This window comes from Schistocerca piceifrons, chromosome 8 (assembly GCF_021461385.2).
Source record: "Schistocerca piceifrons isolate TAMUIC-IGC-003096 chromosome 8, iqSchPice1.1, whole genome shotgun sequence".
Classification (NCBI taxonomy): Eukaryota; Metazoa; Arthropoda; class Insecta; order Orthoptera; family Acrididae; genus Schistocerca; species Schistocerca piceifrons.
In genome coordinates this window covers 318,079,184-318,101,902 of record NC_060145.1, presented here as the reverse complement: position 1 = coordinate 318,101,902, position 22,719 = coordinate 318,079,184, and the positions used below count along the sequence as shown (strand labels likewise).

Sequence of the window (22,719 nt, the reverse complement as noted above, 5' to 3'; positions counted from 1 at the left end):
CCTTCTCAGCAGAACCTGCAGACCTTTGTCAGCATGACACATGCACACTTTGCTCTCCCGACCACAGCCCAGAATTTTACACGACATTCACACAAATAAATGAATCAGTATGTACCCAGAACCGGTCATCTTGTTCTCTATATCCCAAATGGCACTCAAACATCATGGTTGTTCGATCTTTGTAAGTACAATGGATCCCCAAATCAAATTAAATTCCACAGTATTATTCCCAGGTGTAAATTATCTCTATTACGGTTCTATGACTACAAAACATATGTGGTTCACTTATTGGAACTACTGGTGAAATTTACAGGTTGAGGTACACTTGGTGATAACTGTAATTTGATGTTTCTATCAAAGTAAATTATCACTTTGAGAAAGCAAGTATGTAAAGATATGTTCTGTAAACACAAATGGCTACTCATTGACACTACTAATCGAAGTTACAGGTTAATGTAGGGTTGGTGACATCTTCATGCCAAAGTAAAACATGTGCAGCCCACATATGGGAAGTAAGATATGTCCAAGTTTGAGCACGGCAGCAAGTCCCGACTTGCGTTAAAACTTGCTGACTAAGGATACAGTCAAATCTTAGGTTCAAATGGCTCTGAGCACTATGCGACTTAGCTTCTGAGGCCATCAGTCGCCTAGAACTTAAAACTAATTAAACCTAACTAACCTAAGGACATCACACACATCCATGCCCGAGGCAGGATTCGAACCTGCGACCGTAGCGGTCGCTCGGCTCCAGAATGTAGCGCCTAGAACCGCACGGCCACTCCGGCCGGCTCAAATCTTAGGCCTCCCGACATACACATATGGTTAGGAGGCAGGAGGTGAGGCGTGACAAAGTTGTACGTGTCATATTTCTCATATCACAGTGATCTGGGCTGCAAGTGTATCTGGTATGTGTGGGGTGGGGTGGCGGAGGTGCAGCTATGTACTAGTGGATAATCCACCCCAAGAATATTTACGGAAAGGACGGTCTGTAACGTTAAAGAAAGAAAGAAATATGTATGTGGTAATTCTCCAGGATGTGCCCCTTGTCATATTGTAACAACATTATGTATACAAATATTACGTCATGGATCTGGATATAACACAATATTCTTATGGAAGTTTTAACAAAGTGAAGGTCTGTGATGAGTTCTGTGTGTAAGAAGACTTCCAAGGGAACAGCTATGTGATTGTGATCAGTGATAAGACAGTTAAGACAGACAGCTAGGGGTACTGGTGTCAGAAGATGTAGACAAATCATCCGCTTCTTATCGACACATGATTTGGTTCGCGTCTGTAGCTATGCAAGCGAAAGATCAGATTTCCAACGTGGGCTACTGTCGTTGCGCCAACACTAGTGACTTTAATGGACTGCATACACGTATTGACGTTTGCCACTTTACAAGTGGTGCCCAGCTTGAGCACCTGTAAAGTAAGATAATAAGCAGGAGGCATGCTCTGTCCAATGAGTGTGTCATTTCTCGGTATGTCTTGTAGTTTTTGCGTAGTCATCTTCTGAAAACCCTGAGGTACTTAGAAATAATTTTGTATTAAGTCACCATTTTATTATAAATTGGGCATTAGAGAGCTTTCTTGGCAAACTTTAGGTTTTTGATCCAGGTTTCCAGTTCCAATTGTAGACTAAAGATACATATCAAGTGTAGACATTAAATCACAAGCGCAGGAGTGAACAATGATGTTGACAACTATCCTATTGATTTTATGAACTATCATTAAATTTACCTATGAGATATTTTTACATCTTTCTTGGCTAAAGAACATGGTATTACCAGACTGGAAGCTATTATTTGTATCTACAGGGTAGATGGTGTGTTTGACTTTGTCTAACATTTTCACAGTGTATTACATTAAAAAAAACAGTATTTAAAATATGCTCCACTGAACTCTATGCCAGTTGCTTTTATGTGTTATAACCTGTTGGATAGCTTACGAAGTAGCTACTGTGCTGTGTTTTTGAAAGTGTTCTGCAGTTTCTATACTGGGGAAATAAGTACACATAAAAGCTGACTGATGTTTAAGTAAACATTCAAGGGCATCAAGACTGAGAAGAGACTATGACCTATATCATGTCTGCATGTAGTTTTAATTATTTATCTACAAAATATGTAAAAACTGTTAACACAAATTTCAACAAGGACAACGCAACTGTTATATTACACCTGGAGGAACATACTTATCTAAATTCAGCACATTGTTCGCCTCAATTCAATTAAATAGAGGTAAAGTTCAATTAAGATTGCTTCCCACGAATAATGTTCTTCAACAGGTGTTAAGAAAAGGAAACAATATACTGATCAGACTTAAACCCTACCCCATTACAGATACAATACATTTGAATGGGGTTAATGTCTTATGTGTAAGCAAAAGAAAACTAGAAATGGTAAAGGTAGGAAGCAAAAAATACAACTGGAATATTTGGTGAAAACACCTACCATGAAGGAAAAATAAAATCTCCCTTGTAAACAAAAACAATTCATTAAAGATGTGCAAACAAGGATTACAAATTACTCGGAATATGGGAATATCTGGATATGACTAGGAGGTATACAAGATATCACCGTTTACTGTAAACATCAATGAAACGTGACCATAGGTTGGAGCGCTCACAGAAAATGGTGAATCCAAGAAAGCTTCCCGTGTTAGAGAACATACAAAACAATCTGTTCATAAAGCTCCATCCTGTGTTGACCACCTCAAAAGCATGGTTACTTTGTATCTAAATATGATGATTTTGACGTTGTGCACCTAGGAAAAGCAGCAATTTACAGAGTGTAAAACTGATGGAATAATTAAATTTAATTGTAAATTATTTGCTGAAGAGTCCAAATCAAAGCACTATACAGAAATTCCGCTAGAATATGGGGAAGAGTTGTCATCTTGCACCCAAGAGGATGTGTAGAGTCTTAACATAATTACTATGCAGAAAATAAAAATCAAAATTTTAATTCGTGAATGCTCTCTTTTAGAAGAAGTGTTCTAGTGGGTATAGAAAAACGCTGTGTGTGGCACTTTGTGAGTTACAGCACTTGGGAAGCAGGCTACAATCACTGCATTCACTATGACTACATCATCAGACTTTGGCCAGTTTTAACGAAACAAAGACGAGTTTTTGACGAATAATCCATACTGTTATACCTGGAAATAACATTGTGGCACTTAATTTGTGAGTAAATTGTGCCTTGCACTAAGCAAGCACAAAGATCAAGCCACAGCTGGGTTTCAGCATCATGTGAAGTTGAACATGTTACACCAGTTATGCCAATAAGTGAGCCATGAATGATTTGTACTGTTGTACAATAAATCTTCACCTACTTTGACACGTAATACAGACAGTTTTTTAAGTGCTATTTTACTGTGGTTGAAGCACAGTCATCACCAAGTGTACTTTAACCTATAAGTGGCACCAGTAATGCCCATAAGTGAGCTATATATGTTTCGTATAGTTGCAGAACAATAACACAGACAATTTAGACGTGGGAATAACATTGTGACATTTAATATGAGGGTCTATTGTGCCTTGCACGAAGTCGGTACAGTCTTGCATGGAAGGCAAGTGAATTACAGAGTCCAAGATGGCTGGCTCTGGGATACATACTGACTGGCTGTTTGGGAGAGCCAGATGTCTGTCGCTAATCCTCTACGTATTACTCCTTCAGAGACGATAAAGAAATTAGCTTCGCTGCGGTGTGCACAGAGGCGTAAAAGCAATCATTTTCCCCTCATTCCATGTGTGAAAGGAATACGAAGAAAGCCTAATAAATCGTACAATAAGGAGTACCCTCTGCTTGGCCCTTCACAGTTGTCTGCAAGGTATAGACGTAGAGATTTAGAAATGCTAGATTGTTTTAAGTATGGTTTGTGCCTTCATTTAAGTTTAGTCTTAAGGCATGGTGACAGGAGGACGAAAACGATACTCCATAACAAATGTAGTGTTAGTCGTACTGTATGCAGCTGTGCACTGGTAAGTCTCTGGACTCGCAGGCAGGAAGTTGGCGACTGAAATCTCCTCATGGTCATTCAGAGTCAGTTTTCATAATTTCTCTAAATTGCTTAATGGCATTCGGCAGGATGGTTCTTCTAAAAAGGTAACCGCCATAATGTTCAAATATCACCTTATTTTTCGTTTTTGCAGTGCTACTTTCAGTAACTACTTGTTCCTGTGTCTGCAGGTGATGACTGCGATGCCACACGATTCTGTAGACGAGTCGTCGCTAGCGCTGCCTAGCGAAGACGTCAGAAACTAGGAGCCAATACAGACTGTGGTGGTCGCCAAACATCCCACGGAGTTCATGGAACTCCTCAAGAAACGCTTCCACTATATTATCCTATGAGCAAGCTGCTGGCGCAGGCAATCACACCAATAGAACAGATCCCTCTTCTTCATTTTAAGTTTTCTGTCTCACATATGAAAATGTTGTTAAAACTGTTGTGAGCATATATGAAGAGCTATTAATCCACATCTTACAAATGAATAAATTAATTTTAGCATTCAGTAATGTACTACATTCTTCCTACAACCACCAAAAGTTTATTGATGTATCCTTTTCACCAAGACAAAAATGTGAATGATAATTTCGACATGTATGCAGACCTTGGAATAACGTTTCCCAGAAAAATTCGTTTATTTGCATTTTTCGTTTGATATGATATCTAATTGTAAGTACCAAAAGAAAGCATACACTGCATGTAGACCAATATAAATGCTTTTACATCATATTTAAAATAACTATTCAATAATAAAACTACGGAATAGCTTAACTGTATATCGTTTAAAAATGGATTAGATATTATATCGGTTCCCTACTAAAACTACTTTAGTTTCTCCAGATCTACAATTTACATTCTACTAGAGAAATACATTCTAGCACAGTTATTTTCAGTTGTTGATCGCATACGCACTCTGTTCTGATTACGAGTTATGGCATTAGCAGTCTTCAGATCTGTTGTAGCAAATATAAAAGAAAAATGCCGTTTAACGACTGCATCACAATAAATATAATAGACTAAAATTCTCATTTGTATAGCCTGCATGAGTCGTGAAGGTGCAATGTTCCAACATAATAATATATCCCGTCGTTAAATTTTCTGCACAGAATGTACACATCATAAAGGCTCTGCAGATGAATGGTATGGGCATCTTCACGTAATTATGCATAGGCAAGGTAGGTCGCGCACTTTATAATGTCTGGTATACTGAATAATAAAATTAAAAAAGTCAGTTGCTTGAAAAACAAATAAACTTTCATTAAAAATTGACAAGAATGTTCATTAATATTTTAGAACTGTTGTTGTCGACTTGAATCTGAAAACTGGACTGATGCAGTTCTCCACGCTAATCTACTATATCCAAGCCTCTCCATCTCGGAATAACTTCTGCAACCTACATCCACTTGAACATGCTTACTGTAGTCACGTTGGTCTCCCTCTACAATTTTTACCCCCTACCGCCCACACTTCCCTCCATTACCGTACTGACGGTACCTTCGTCTCTCAGAATATGTATTGTCAACCAATCCCTTCTTGTATTCAAGTTGTGCCATAAATTCAATTTTTCCCGAATTCGGTTCACAACCTCCTTATTAGTTACTCGATCTACCCATCTAATTTTCAGCATTCTTCTGTGGCACCATATTTCAAAATCATCTACTCCTTTCTTGTTCAAACTGCTAATCATCCACGTTTCAATTCAGTACAAGCCTACATTTCGCAAAAGTACCTTCTGAAAAACTTCCCAACACTTAAATATATATTATATATTTAAAAAATCTAGCTTCCAAAGTACTTTACGTGCCACAGCTAATCTACATTTTACATTCTCTCTATTACGTCTATCATCAGTTAATTTACTGCCTAAATAGCAAACTCATCTACTACTTTTAATGTCTCATTACTTAATCTAATACCTTTAGCATCGCCTGATTTAATTTGAATATATTTCATTATAATTATTTTACTTTAGCTCTTGTTCATTTAAAATCCACTTTCAAAACGCTGCTCATCAAGGTCATTCGGTGTTTCTGCCAGAAATACTACGTCATTGGCATACTTCATTGTTTTCATTTCTTCTCCCTAGACTCTTTCCTATATTGTAACTATAACACAAAAAGTTGAAATAAAATAGTAAAAAGTATGCACCCTAACATGTTCATATTAAAATAATGGGAACACTAGCTGAACTAAGCTCCATGGTCCAAAATTACTTCAGAGGTGAATGACTACACATATTTTCTTTTTTCTATATTATTAACTGTTTACTTTTATTTTCTTCGTTCATGATGTAACCCGAGCGTCTTCTTGTAGTGCTTGGGAACCTTGCTTTTTCTCAAACGTCCGATCAGTAACTCTGTCCCCTTGACTTCCGTGTATTCTGTGGCCGACACTACAGCCGCACAGCCCACAACAAGCTACTAGCATCTGCCTGCCGAGCGTATCGACTTCGACTGTCATCCCAATAAGACCAAGTCTTCAAAGATTCTAAAATAAGAGCTATAGCTGAATTCACATTGTTAATTGACCAGAGCTCCAAGGCCCAATTTCCTGTGAAAACAAATTTCTAGTTCTTCCAGCAAGCTAAGCAGATGAGTCTTGGGAACTTTATATTACACGTCCAAGCGTTGTTGAATGTTTCTCACCACGTGTTTGTCTATTGACATATGAAGGACTTATTTAAATAGTGATACCAGCCCATTTTTGTTTATTTTGAGATACAGAGTTCTGAAGTTAAATGATCGTTGAAAAATCTGCAGTTGGGATACCAGAAATATTCAAGCATATGGCTTCTTGCTAGAGATGAACCTTTCTTTCTGTTTGTTTGGATAATTAATTTCAGAAGCATTATAGGCAGAAAAGTGGAAGTAATGGACTTGTACGACTATTGAAATAAGCTCTTCATATGTGTACGAAAGGCAAAGTTTTTATATTTAATAAGTGACAGGGTGTAGTTGCAGAGCGCACTACTAGGGGAATTGGTGTCAGAAGATGTAGACAAATCATCCGCTCCTTATAGTCGCATGATTTGGTTCGTGTCTGTAGCTATGCAAGCAAAAGATCAGATTTCCAACTTGGGCTACTGTCGTTGCACCAACACTAGTGACTTTAATGGACTGCATCCACGTATTGACGTTTGCCACTTTGCAAGTGGAGCCCAGCTTGAGCGCCTGTAAAGTAAGATAAAAAGCAGGAGGCACGCTCTGTCCAATGTGTGTGTCATTTCTCTTCACGTCTTGTAGTTTTCGCGTAGTCATCTTCTGAAAACCCCGGAATAATCTTGTATTAAGTCACCATTTTATTATAAATTGTACATAAGAGAAATTTCGTGCAAACTCTAGGGATTTGATCCAGGTTTTACTTTATGTATTGATTTTTTCGTATAAGAGAGGAAGGTTAGCGTTTAACATCCTGTCGATGAAGTGATCATTAGAGATGGAGCACAAACTCTGAATGGGGAGGCATAGAGAAGGAAATCCCTTTCAAAGGAGCCATCCCAGCAGTTGTGTCCTGTCGAACAGCACAGTCGATATTCCCCACCTTCAGAAATTCCTGGTATACATCATGCTCGAGCCATAAGAGGGTAGACAGAGTGGATCATGTGATGAACATGAATGGCACCGCAGTCGAACTGGATACAGGAGTAGACGGTGGTTGGGAGTTTGTTGGATCCGTTCTAATGAGTCAACATTTCCTGAAAGCAAGTGGAGAGTCTGTGGTCAATACCTGCAACGCATCATTGGCAGTCAGCAAGGGGTCGGAGAGCTGTGGCAGCAGCCGAGGCTGGTCGTTCAGTGGAGGGCCTGTGGCGGCAGCCAGAGGTGGTTGCTTCAGCAGTAGTTGTAGATGGAGGGACAGTAGCGTAGACCTGAATGGAGCCAAGTCCCTTTGTTGTTCATATAGCTCTACTTAAGTTCTTTCGGGCTGCAGCGAATTATATTGTTTTACTGTTAATTGATGGAAGAGGATATAGATGAAGATGAAATGGGAGATACGATACTGCGTGAAGAGTTTGACAGAGCTCTGAAAGACGTGAGATGAAACAAGGCCCCGGGAGTAGACAACATTCCATTAGAACTACTGACGGCCTTGGGAGAGCCAGACTTCAAGAAGAATATAATAATTCCAATCCCAAAAAAAGCAGGTGTTGACAGATGTGAAAATTACCCAACAGTCAGTTTAATAAGCCACAGCTGCAAAATACTAACACGAATACTTTACAGACGAATGGAAAAACTAGTAGAAGCCGACCTCGGGGAAGATCAGTTTGGATTCCGTAGAAATACTGGAACACGTGAGGCAATATTGACCTTACGACTTATCTTAGAAGAAAGGTTAAGGAAAGGCAAACCTACGTTTCTAGCATTTGTAGACTTAGAGAAAGCTTTTGACAATGTTGACTGGAATACTCTCTTTCAAATTCTCAAGGTGTCAGGGGTCAAATACAGCGAGCGAAAGGCTATTTACAGTTTGTACAGAAACCAGATGGCAGTTATAAGAGTCGAGGGGCATGAAAGGGAAGCAGTTGTTGGGAAGGGAGTGAGACAGGGTTGTAGTCTCTCCCCGATGTTATTCAATCTGTATATTGAGCAAGCAGTAAAGGAAACAAAAGAAAAATTCGTAGTAGGTATTAAAATCCATGGAGAAGACATAAAAACTTTGAGGTTCGCCGATGAGATTGTAATTCTGTCAGAGACAGCAAAGGACTTGGAAGAGCAGTTGAACGGAATGGATAGCGTCTTGAAAGGAGGATATAAGATTAACATCAACAAAAGCAAAACGAGGATAATGGAATGTAGTCGAATTAAGTCGGGTGATGCTGAGGGAATTAGATTAGGAAATGAGACACTTAAAGTAGTAAAGGAGTTTTGTTATTTGGGGAGCAAAATAACTGATGATGGTCGAAGTAGAGAGGATATAAAATGTAGACTGGCAATGGCAAGGAAAGCGTTTATGAAGAAGAGAAATTTGTTAACATCGAGTATAGATTTAAGTGTCAGGAAGTCGTTTCTGAAAGTGTTTGTATGGAGTGTAGCCATGTATGGAAGTGAAACATGGACGACAAATAGTTTGGACAAGAAGAGAATAGAAGCTTTTGAAATGTGGTGCTACAGAAGAATGCTGAAGGTTAGATGGGTAGATCACATAACTTATGAGGAAATATTGAAAAAGATTGGGGAGAAGAGAAGTTTGTGGCACAACTTGACCAGAAGAAGGGATCGGTTGGTAGGACATGTTCTAAGGCATCAAGGGATCACCAATTTAGTATTGGAGGGCAGCGTGGAGGGTAAAAATCGTAGAGGGAGACCAAGAGATGAATACACTAAGCAGATTCAGAAGGTTGTAGGTTGCAGTGGGTACTGGGAGATGAAGAAGCTTGCACAGGATAGAGTAGCATGGAGAGCTGCATCAAACCAGTCTCAGGACTGAAGACCACAACAACAACAACAACTGTTAATTGCTTTGCCTTGAGCAAAGGAATAGAAAAACTGAACTGACACATTAGCAGAACATAACTTTAAAAACTATAATTCCAGTATTGCCTTACACTGATGACATAGTTCTTTATAGTAGGAGTAAGAGAAAAATTATGACTCTCTCACAGAGGTTAATCGCTCAGAGGTTCTTAATTACAATTTAATATCAACAAAACAAAATATTTTGTCGTCACATGTGCTGCCAAACCTATCGACAATCACAGAGTCCAATGAAGGGAAGACTGCATTCCACCCTCCCTCACATCCACATCCATATCAACATCCACATTCACATCCACACTCAGCAGTCAATTGGATGCAATGCAGTTCATAAGCTGTGATCTGGTGATGTAGAAAATAATTTGCTTTATAACATCAGATACGACTTAGTATTTGAATGGCCTACGATACTGAAAATTTTGTCAACTACGTGTACATTACAGACTTCCAAAAACTTGTTTAAGGGCAAGCTCACCAGTCATATCGGTAAAATTCATTTGAAGCTCTGTATCATTGACCATGGAGTATTGGAACGAGCAGATAGCATATATCTCTATAAGTAATTAAAAATCTACAGTATTTGCTTATAAAATAAAAATAAAGAAATAGGAACACATAGTTGTTGAACATGAATTTTACCTCAAATACTATCCCATGAACTCCGAAAACTCCCGACAAAATAAATTCCTCTTTTTTCAGTTACTTACTGTCAACAATAGATGGCTCCATTGTAAATACGAAACTACACTCGTGCTCATAAATTAAGGATAACTGCAGAATGTGGTGGCACACAACGTGGCATTACACAAAACTGGCGCTAATAGCATAGGCACATAGGGAACACACACGACACAGAACTGTAAGTCCACGGTACTGGAGATGTTGAGAACACCGTCCCGAAACACATGTGCTGCAAAACGCCACTGTTTCCTGAGCATGTACCCCGACACCAGTATGGGATATGATCATCATGCACACGTACGCAGGCCGCACAACGGGTTGGCATACTCTGGATCAGGTGGTCGAGCAGCTGCTGGGGTAAAGCCTCCAATTCTTGTACCAGTGCCTGTCGGAGCTCCTGAAGTGTCCTAGGGGTTTGAAGACGTGCTGTGATACGTCGACCGAGAGCATCCCAGACGTGCTCGATGGGGTTTAGATCTGGAGAACAGGCAGGCCACTCCATTCGCCTGATATCTTCTGTTTCAAGGTACTCCTCCACGATGGCAGCTCGGTGGGGCCGTGCGTTATCATCCATCAGGAGGAAGGTTGGGCCGGCCGGAGTGGTCGAGCGGTTCTAGTCGCTACAGTGTGGAACTGCGCGACCGCTACGGTCGCAGGTTCGAATCCTGCCTCGGGCATGGATGTGTTTGATGCCCTTAGGTTAGTTAGGTTTAAGTAGTTCTAAGTTCTATGGGACTGAAGTCCCATAGTGCTCAGAGCCATTTGAACAATATTTTTTTTTTTTTTTTTTTTTTTTTGAGGAAGGTGGGACCCACTGCACCCCTGAAAAGGCAGACATACTGGCGCAAAATGACGTCCCGAAACACCTGATCTGCTACAGTTCGTCAAAGACATGGTGTACGTGCACCAATCACAATCCCATCCCACACCATCAAATCACGAGCTTCATACAGGTCCCTTTCATCTACATTAAGGGGTCGGTATCTGGTTCACGCCAGATGAAAACCCGGCGGGAATCACTGTTCAGACTATACCTCGACACGTCCGTGAACGTAACCTAGGACCACTGTTCGAATGACAATGTACTGTGTTTTGACACCAGGCTTTACGGGCTCTCCTGTGACCAGGGGACAGTGGAATGCAACTTGTAGGTCTCTGGGCGAATAAACCATGTCTGTTCAGTCGTCTGTAGACTGTGTGTCTGGACACAACTGTTCCAGTGGCTGCGGTAAATTCCCGAGCAACGCTACCTGCAGTACTCCGTGGCCCCGCTGCGGTGCCTTTCCTACGGAGCTTTCCACATGCTAACGACAATAATAAATAAAGATCTAATGAATGAGCAGTCTTCAAGTTGAATATAGATCTTCGATATAACAAATGCAAACGTACGACAGGTGTTATCTATTGCTACTGTCTACGACCATTTGTCACGGAGAGTGGTCTAATTTCCTGCTCTTTTGCCAGAAGAATGGGTCTGCAAAGTAAGCTGACGCCACAACAGACGCAGGAGTGCAGCGGAGAACACAACACGCAGGTTCTTTGTGCGGCAGGAAATGCTCTACACCGCGGACGAATATAAACCGGAGCCACACATCCCGTTGTATCACTCGAGATGGCTGCCTCAACCAGAACCGTTCTCCTTCTCTGCTTGGCCTTTGCGGTAAGTCTGTTATTACACAGCATTACAGCTGAAATCTGGGTCATCAGTTTGTTAGCAAAATTTTAATTTCGAAAGGGAAGAACCAATAGAATATTCATACATAGTTTCGAAATTGTGTCCATCGCTTACACAAGATAAACACGTAAAGTTGTCATCAACACGAAATTTGATTACAACACCACAGTGCTTTAGTATGTGTGAAATCCTATGGGACTTAACTGCTAAGGACATCAGTCCCTAAGCTTACACACTGCTTAACCTAAGTTATCCTAAGGACAAACACAAACACCCATGCCCGAAGGAGGATTCGAACCTCCGCCGGGACCGGCCGCACAGTCCGAGTGTTTTAATACTCATTGTCCTACTGGAGGTGGTATGCTGTTGCCTTCCTCTGACCTTTGGGTAACGTAGTCGATCAGTTACACTATATGGACAAAAGTATGAGAACACTGTTAGGTGATATTAGTATGGGATGTGTCCATCGTTTGCCATTATAACGGCATGAACACTGCTAGGGACACTTCCGATGAGGTATTTGAATATATGTGGGGGAGCGACATCTCTTTCTTCCTAGAGAACCGAAACCAAAGAAGAAGCTAGAGATGTTTGACGCTGGAACTGGGAGCCAATTCGACGTCCTGTTTTATCCTAAAGATACTGAGTTCAGGTCGGGATTCTGGGCAGACCGTTCCAGTCAGGAAAGATGCTGCTTTGTGACAGGTTGCAACCATGAAAATCATCCCCACACCATAACATCACCCGTCCGTACTATACATGACGGCAGGTAATGTTCTTTAGGAATTCGACAAACCCAAATCATCTCGTCTGATAGCCACAGTGTATAGCGTGATTCATCGCTCCAAATAATTTGTTTCTAGTCGTCCACTGTCCAGAGGCATTGCTTAGTACTGACTGCAGAAATGTGTGGTTTGTGACGAGATGCTCGATCAATTTAATCCTTTCTTTTCAACTCTCTATGTAAAGCCAGTGTGCTAACTGTACTAATAGTACCTCTTTTTAACCCACGGATGAGTCCTTCTGCCTGTTTCATTCGATTTTCAACTATGCTCTGCCATGCTAGCCGATCGCTGTCCATCAGTGCATGAGGCCTGACTGCTCTTGGTTTAGCTGTTGTTCTTCCTCCGCGCTTCCACTTCATAACTGCGTCACCAATAGTCTACTTGGGCAACTTTAGAAGGCTTGAAACGTCCCTGATGGAATTGTTATTCAAGTGACATCCAGTGACTAGTCCATGTTCGATATCAGAGTGCTTGCCTGCGCTACTCATTGTGCTGTTACTGCTCCCCTCCCAACAACACAACATTCCTCGCCTCAATTTATACTACTGCATCCAACTCTCAAAACATCTAGTGGTAATTCCCTCTTTATGTAGGGGGGGGGGGGGGGAGGGGGGTACGGATACTTGTGATCGGGTTGCATGATATGGGTCCCTGCGATGCATGGTGCAAGTCGGAATTTTCAAATTAGCATACACTGTCAGAGATGAAAGAAGTGATAAATGATCGAGTGTTACATGATCGATAATTGTCCTAGGCCGACTGGGAATCGACCCGAGAGCTTTGATTTCATATTCTGGTGCTTTAAATACAAGGAGTTGTAACACGTCTGACAAATTCTTATCTGCTGCAATGAATTCAACTTAATCTCGCTGTAATGTCTCAATTAGAAGAGGCGATGGCAAGCTAATAGAATTAGTAACTTCGGGGATCTACATCTACAACTACATACATACTCCGCAATCCACCATACGTTGGAAGGCGGAGGGTACCTCGTGCCACAACTAGCATCTTCTCTCCCTGTTCCACTCCCAAACAGAACGAGGGAAAAATGTACTGCGGTCAGCCTCAAATGCTGGTTCTCTAAATTTCCTCAGTAGCGATTCACAAAAAGAACGCCTCCTTTCCTCCAGAGACTCCCACCCGAGTTCCTGAAGCATTTCCGTAACACTCGGGTGATGATCAAACCTACCAGTAACAAATCTAACAGCCCGCCTCTGAATTGCTTCTATGTCCTCCCTCAATCCGACCTGATAGGGATCCCAAACGCTCGAGCAGTACTCGAGAATAGGTCGTATTAGTGTTTTATAAGCGGTCTCCTTTACAGATGAACCACATCTTCCCAAAATTCTACCAATGAACCACCTTCCCCACAACTGCCATTACATGCTTGTCCCACTTCATATCGCTCTGCAATGTTACGCCCAAATATTTAATCGACGTTACTGTGTTAAGCGCTACACTACTAATGGAGTATTCAAACATTACGGGATTCTTTTTCCTATTCATCTGCATTAATTTACATTTATCTATATTTAGAGTTAGCTGCCATTCTTTACACCAATTACAAATCCTGTCCAAGTCATCTTGTATCCTCCTACAGTCACTCAACGACAACACCTTTCTGTACACCACAGCATCATCAGCAAACAGCCACATATTGCTATCCACCCTATCAAAAAGTTTATTTATGTAGATAGAAAACAACAGCTGACCTACCACACTTCCCTGGGGCACTCCAGATGATACCCTCACCTCCGATGAACACTCACCATCGAGGACAACGTACTGGGTTCTATTACTTAACAAGTCTTCGAGCCACTAACATACTTGGGAACCAATCCCATATGCTTGTTCCTTAGTCAGCAGTCTGCAGTGGGGCACCGAGTCAAACGCTTTCCGGAAGTCAAGGAATATGGCATCCGTCTGATATCCTTCATCCATGGTTCGCAAGATATGTGAAAAAAGAACGAGTTGCGTTTCGCAGGAGCGATGCTTCCTAAAGCCGTGCTGATGCATTGACAGCAACTTCTCTGTCTCAAGGAAATTCATTATTTTCGAACTGAGAATATGTTCGAGAATCCTGCAACAAACTTATGTTAAGGATATTGGTCTGTAATTTTGAGGATCCGTCCTTCTACCCTTATTATATACAGGCGTCACCTGCGCTTTTTTCCAGTCGCTCGGGACTTTACGTTGGGCAAGAGATTCGCGATAAATGCAAGATAAGTAAGGAACTAATGCAGTAGAGTACTCTCTGTAAAACCGAATTGGAATCCCGTCAGGACCTGGTGATTTATTTATTTTCGACCCATTCAGCTGCTTCACAACCCCAGGGATGTCTATCACTATGTACTCCACACTGGAATCTGTACGAGACTCAAACGGCGGTATGTTTGTACGATCCTCCTGCGTGAAAGATTTCTCAAACGCTAAATTTAAAATTTCAGCTTTCGTTTTGCTGTCTTCCGTTGCCAGGCCAGTGAGTGACTGGATGGAAGCCTTCGACCCGCTTACCGATTTTACGTAAGACCAGAATTTCCTTGGGTTTTCAGCAAGATCTTTTGCTAAGGTATGACGGTGGTAGTGGTTGTATGCTTCGCGCATCGCTCTTTTTACAGCAGCACGAATCTCTACTAACTTTTGCCTGTCCTCATTCTCCCGATATTTCTTGTACCGCGAGTGCAACAGTCTTTGCTTCCTGAGCATTCTCCGAATTGCGCTGTTAAACCACGGTGGGTCTTTTCCGTCCGTAACCCACTTTTTCGGCACATACTTCGCCAATGCGTGATTTACACTGTGTTTAAAATTTGCCCATAATTCTTCCACGTCCATCGCACCGGAAGTAAATTAAGTCGATTCATTTACTAGGTGGGATGCTAACAACTGCTTATCTGCTCTTTCTAGTAAGAATACTCTCTTAGCCTTCTTGACCGACTTTTTAACTTTCGTAACCATAGTCGTAATGACAACATCATGATCACTAATCCCTGCAAGCAGCTGACTGAGGAAGTACCACTCGAGGTCTGCAAGACCAGACCGGATGTCTCAAAGCTAGTATCTGTTGAAATACAGGTAACCGAGCTAAGGTTACGCTATCAAAAAATGTTCGATGACGTCCAGACGCGCATTGAGAGGCAGCGTAAACGCCCACGACGGGAAAAATAAATCCTGCAGCTACTGCTTTTTTTTTTTTTTTTGTTTCAGTACTGATGTTCCAAGGTGACACATAGGAATTTCCGCAAATGTCGGTGGTTCTCGTTCCACACGGCTGTCTCTGTAGAAACAGGGTGCTAGTCGAGACTAACATATCGATGTGGAACACTTGTGGTTTACCAAGCAGGGAAGCAGCCTCGAATAGTAGTAGTACAAAAGCTGCCTAAGCGCGCCTCGCGCAGTTTTCGGCAAAAATCGTCCCTGAATATTAAAAACCACTTTTCCTTGCTCTTAAAATGTAAAAGAGACGTTTGTGTAAATTTTGCTTCAAAATACTGGAAATTTTTACAGCATAAAATTAACAATTAAATCGTTTTCTTTTCGTCTGGTCTTACTACGAAACTACTATTCTTTACGTTTGCATAACGTTTAAGAAAGAATTTCTCTTTTATTAGCGTTATAGTAAAGCTTAAATTAGTAATGTTAACGAATTATACGATTAAGATGGTGGCTTAAGGGAGCGAGTGGATATTGAATATATTGCTTGGCGCACATGTGCTATAACTTTGTTGGGGAATTTGACATTCTTTAGCGGGTCGACAGACAGCAAATGTCATGTACCAAATTGTTCTTCTCGACATCCTCTACACCAGTCTGTTACGTTATGAACAGCTATCGTCAACATCAAACGCATGTCCGCAAGTGCTGTGCTCCTCTGCTGTAATACTACCTGGTAGACTTCTTTTACCTGGTGCCGAACATACTACTTTATTCATCTGACGAAACATTACAAGAGTAAAGAAAACATTAAAACAGAGCAGGTCAAATATTAATTTTAGAACTTAATTCCAAGCTAAATGATCCATTCAGTCTCACGACTCAAGGGCAAAACAACTTTAATTTAAAACCGGCTGAAGGCCAACCACTTAAGACTCCAAAACAAGAATTTGAATTTTAAAAGGCCGAAGGCCTCATCTTAAAACATTTCTATAAATTAGGCTGAAGGCCCAAATAATCTCACGCCTTAAGGGCAAAACAACTTTAATTTAAAATCGGCTGAAGGCCAATAACTTAAGGCTCAAAACAGGAATTTGAATTTTAAAAGGCAGAAATGCCTTATCCTAAAATTTCTTTAAATAAGGATGAAGGCCCAAACAATCTCACGCCTTAAGGGCAAAACAACTTTAATTTAAAATCGGCTGGAAGCCACACATAAACAAACAACAAGGACAAATAAGAAAAGGCAGCACATCAAACGGCGCTCAGAAGTTTCCAAGGGTCGGCCTGGAATTCAAACACAAACCCTCGCTTAGATGAGACAGGCAGTGGGGCCAAGAATTCTCAATCCGACGGCAACCCAATCGACAGACAGTAAACGGACCAAGCGACAGGATAACTTCCGCTCCACCCGACCAGCACACAACAGGGAATTCAATGGAACAACGCAGAAGGTATCGGCGTCCACAACGAATTACACATTCAGCTGTCAAACCACACGCCGTGCTGGACAGCCAGAACACGACGGGGAAAATACATTGCCTGAATTTACGTCAACAGCCCGGGCAGGTAACTGGAACGTTAACGTCCGCAAGGCAGAAGGTTCCGCTGGTGCACTTCAATTCAAAAATAATCAAGTTAAGTTGTACTGCACAGGAGGACGGCTAGAATTTCGCCAACTGGAAAACACACGTAGTTGCTCGCGGGAATGTCCCAACAGCCCACAACGAAATTCAAACGACACAATGTCGTTGGGGCTGGCTGGTAGATTAAGTACTCAACTTTCGTGTCCGGGATCAGTGAGCCACGGACCTCGTAGCAAGCAGCCACAAACTATAAGAGCGAGGCCAAAGATAGTAAAAGGACGCGGATATCGATACAGGCTGCTGCTGCGACTCGCGGAGAAAGAGGATAACAGCATAATCGCGATAACCGCGGAAGACTAATCACAGAATAGCAACCAAGGTTTAATGCAAAGCGTAACACGAGCCAGCCACGACTCAGTCTGCACAGCAGTGCATATATCGACGGTAGGAGCTGTGTGGTGTCTTGTTTGGAAACTAACATCTTTCACTCGCTCACGAAGTTTTCTGTTGACAACGTTGATGTCCAGTTCACTCTTCACCCTCAAGTTTGCATTCAGTACTGCTCAGTTCTATTTCGGCTTTTCTTTTCCGCAGTCTTACTTGCACGTTAACAATGATACACTGCAGAACGGATAGGCTTCTTAATATTGAGTAGACCGTTGTATACCATGGTATGGATCGGCTCACTGAATGCAACGCAAGAGTGGCACAGCGACGGTGTATTGACACGGAAAGTGTGCGACATCGATCGCTCAGAAGCGCACGACAGCGTGCCTACAATTTAAATCGCTCATCAAGAGTCAGTGGCACGAGCCATTCGCATGCAAATCTGCCCGTCTTACTATGAGGGACACTGCAGTGATCAGCTATTCAGGGTGTGAAAGAAGAGCTTTGGTAGCAGGAGAAAGAAAATATTGACATAATAGGACGAAAAACACAGATATATCAGTGTCGCGACTTGTTGCTACATTCCTGTCTACTTAAAATAATCACTTTGAATGCACTTACAGTGTCTCATAAATTTGCTATAGAAGTTGAAGCCATGATTGAAATAGTCTTCGGAAAAAGCTCACCAGTATGTTTTCATCAATATTTTGTAGTATATTGTACACGGACTATCTGGATGGAGAACGTTCGTGAATTATTAAGCTATATAAAGTATTCACGAACTGCATAGCCTCATATCCAGCAGCTGGTAACATTTTGAGAAAATTCGTGGTATTAGGTCGCCTCATATATCTATGCAGACTCTTTACACTATAACCCACAGAGGAAGACTCCGGACGACCGGCTGCTACTGCACACAACCAGAGTAAGTGGTTGTTCGAGCGGGTACAATAATTCATCTTGGAATGACACTAGCAGGCAACAGCTGTGTTTTTGCATGTGAACGGCTCATCCCGCTGATGTTGGGATGAGCGGTTCATACCTTGCGCATATTTTCGTGCCGTTCTGAACGATCGAGGTCACGCACTTCCCTTGTGGTCTCCGTAGCGACAGTATCCACATCACATTACTTTTATGTGGGGGTGTTCTTACTTCCCTCTGTGTTTTGTGTGTCTGTGATGGAATATTATCGGCTTTGCCACCGCTGTGATAGACTTTTCACGGAAACTGGAGTAACATACCGAATAGATCATAGTTATATTATGACTCTGTAAATGCCACCGGAAACCACGGGTCATTTATACCAAAACCTTGCCATGAACAATGTACGAAATTTTGGCGTTCGTGTTCACCTCGTGTATGACAACCTGACTTTTCGTTTCAGAGTAGGATGACAAGGGGCATGTCCAACCTTCATCCTTACGTTGGCTTGATTTCGGATATGGACACTTTTAATGAGGTGTCTGATTGCCTGTGGCGGAATGGCATCCAATTGCTGGAACGAGAGAAGATAGTGGTTCTGGAGAAAAATCATAGCTCTAACTCACCCAACAGGTGTTCCAGCGGGGGGAGGGCGAGACTCTGGGTGGGTCAGAACGTTTCAGAAATGTTTTTGTTGTTGTGGCCTTCAGTCCAGAGACTGGTTTCATGCAACTCTCCATGCTAATCTATCCTGTGCAAGATTCTTCATCTCCCAGTACCTACTGCAACCTACATCCTTCTGAATCTGTTTAGTGTATTCATCTCTTGGTCTCCCTCTACGATTTTCACCCTCCACGCTGCCCTCCAATACTAAAGTGGTGATCCCTTGATGTCTCAGAACATATCCTACCAACCGATCCCTTCTTCTAGTCGTGGCACAAATTTCTCTTCTCCCCAATTCTATTCAATACCTCCTCATTAGTTATGTGATCTACCCATCTTCATCTTCAGCATTCGTCTGTAGCACCACATTTCGAAAGCTTCTATTCTCTTCTTGTCTAAACTATTTATCGTCCACATTTCACTTCCATACATGGCTACATTCCATACAAATACTTTCAGAAAGGACTTCCTGACACTTAAATCTATACTCGTTTCTTCTTCAGAAACGCTTTCCTTGCCATTGCCAGTCTACATTTTATATCCTCTCTACTTCGACCATCATCAGTTATTTTGCTCCCCAAATAGCAAAACTCCTTTACTACTTTGTCTCATTTCCAAATCTAATTCCCTCAGCATCACCTGACTTAATTCGACTACATTCCATTATCCTTGTTTTGCTTTTGTTGATGTTCATCTTATACCCTCCTTTCAAGACATTGTCCATTCCGTTCAACTGCTCTTCTAAGTCCTTTGCTGTCTTTGATAGAATTACAATGTCATCGGCGAACCTTAAAGTTTTTATTTCTTCTCCATGGATTTTAATAGCTAATCCGTATTTTTCTTTTGTTTCCTTTACTACTTGCTCAATATACAGATTGAATAACATCGAGGAGAGACTACAACCCTGTCTCACTCCCTTCCCAACCACTGCTTCCCTTTCATGTCCCTCGACTCTTATGATTGCCATCTGGTTTCTGTACAAATTGTAAATAGCCTTTCGCTTGCTGTATTTGACCCCTGCCATCTTGAGAATTTGAAAGAGAGTATTACAGTCAACATTGTCAAAAGCTTTCTCTAAGTCCACAAATGCTAGAAACGTAGGTTTGCCTTTCCTTAATCTATTTTCTAAGATAAGTCGTAGGGTCAGTATTTCCTCACGTGTTCCAACATTTCTACGGAATCCAATCTGGTCTTCTCCGAGGTCGGCTTCTACCAGTTTTTCCATTCCTCTGTAAAGAATTCGTGTAGGTATTTTGCAGCTGTGGCTTATTAAACTGGTAGTTCGGTAATTTTCACGTCTGTCCACAAAACATTGTCTCATAGTTGTTGATGTATGACAGCGTGCATGTTCAGGCTGACACAGTCACTGTCTCCAAACTGTTTCTGTCCTGTACGCAGTATACAAAACTATGAAATCAGTTCAAATTTTTCCGCACCGTGGATTTTACTTTCATCCTGAGCACGAAAAACACACCTATAACGTAACACCACCTCCATCGTACTCCACTGTTGGCACTACACATGGGGGCAGGTAATGTTTTCCAGGCATTAGCCAAACCCAGACTTCCCCATCGGATTGCAATAGGGCATAGCGTGATGCATCACTCCAAATGACTGTATTTCCGTCATAAACTGTCCCCTTACGCCTCTTCAAGCGCCGCTTTGCACTGACTACAGAAATGTGTGGCTTATGGGAATATTCTCTGCCACTGTGCTCCATTCTTTTTAACTCTGTACGCACATTCATTGTCATAGCTGGAGCGTTGGTAGCACTTTGGAACTCATGGGTCATTCCCCCCGCAGATTTCACACTATTATTTTACAGCCATCTCCAATGCTCGATGCTCCCTGTCCTTCAGTATTACTTAACTTCGTCTAATCTGAGGTCCTAAATTTCGACGTTAAATTTATCGCTAAATGTATTACTTTCATTTTTCATCCGTTTAGTCTCAATCCCTAATCGGTGCTCAGAAGTCAGTTGATTCCATTCAACAGGCACTGTAATTCTTGCTCAGTTTTACTGAGTATACGAATTCATCAGCGGATCCTTTCATTGATATCCTTTGTTCCTGAATTTTAGTCCCACTCTTTAATCCTTCTTTCATTTCCGTCATTGCTTCTATGATGCATGGATTGAACAGTAGTGGCCAAAGACTACATCCCTGTCTTACAACCTCCCTAAACCGAGCACTTTAGTCTTATTTTTCGCAGTATTTCGAATATCTTGCACTTTTTTTACATTGTGCGACGCTTCTTCTAGGTCGACGGATCATTTGATAAGGTCATGGTTTTTATCAAGACATCGTGGTTGGAAAATGAGAAGACGCTAGCGTTGGTTTCAATAGCGACTTGTCCCCCTTGTCTGCAGGTTGTGGCCGCGGTGGCGCAGGAGTCTGCTGACGTGCCACCACCAGCGGTCCCTAGCGGAGGTATGGCCAACAACCAGGAGCCGGTGCAGCCAGTGGCGGGCGACGGAGCTGCTGGGGACCAGGCGCTACAAGACCGCTGGGGGATATCCGCGAGCTTCCATACCGGCTGAGCAGACTGCTGCCGCATCCAAGAAATCAGACAGCTTTACTTTCTTTTAAACTTTTATGTCTCTTCTACAGCTCAAACATTTAACATTACTCCTGTTCCTGTATCGAAAGGGACCTGTAAATGAACATGTGTTACAAAAGAATAAATAAATTTTAGCATTCAAAAAAGGTAATGCTGATTTTGTTTGCATACTGAATGTTTTGCCAATTTAACTCTTATCCTAAGAGCAAAATGAATTATAAGTTTCGACACAGAAGCAAATGTTTAATTGTGTTTCCAACACAACTTTATCTATTTTCTGGTTTTTCTCTGGTCTATTACCTACACAGTACAAAGGACTGTACTTACAGTTAAGCAGTCACTGACGGCAATAAAAAATTTTACAGTATGACGAATTATTCTGACGTATATTACTATTTGTGAAGATAATCATCATATAAAGCATATTAAATGTTTTAACTTTCAGCCCATTTGGAACCGAAGTCCATCCTCGACATCAGTATAATGTGTGACATTCATAGGTACAAATACTCTCTTGTGTCCATTGCGGGATGGAAGATATGAGCCTCTGAGTGCCGTTTTGAGGAATTTCCTGCCATACTTGAAACTGATGCTGTCTCATACGAGGTGCATTCAAGTTCTAAGGCCACAATTTTTTTTCTCCGGACTGGAAAGAGATAGAAACATGCGCATTGTTTTAAAATGAGGCCGCGTTCATTGTCAATATGTCCCAGAGATGCCAGCACCGTACGGCAGATGGAATTTTACCGCCAGCGGCGAGAATGAGAACTGTTTTAAATACTTAAAATGGCGACGTTTTCTTTACTTGAACAGTGTGCAATCATTCGTTT

The 22,719-nt window shown here is 41.6% G+C and overlaps 1 long non-coding RNA gene across 1 annotated transcript; it reads left to right on the top strand.

The window, feature by feature from the left end:
* Positions 1-11,643: 11,643 nt before the first annotated feature.
* Positions 11,644-22,040, top strand: LOC124711946. Its single transcript, XR_007005546.1, has 2 exons — positions 11,644-11,823; positions 21,699-22,040. It is a non-coding gene; the product is annotated as an uncharacterized LOC124711946 (long non-coding RNA).
* Positions 22,041-22,719: the final 679 nt, after the last annotated feature.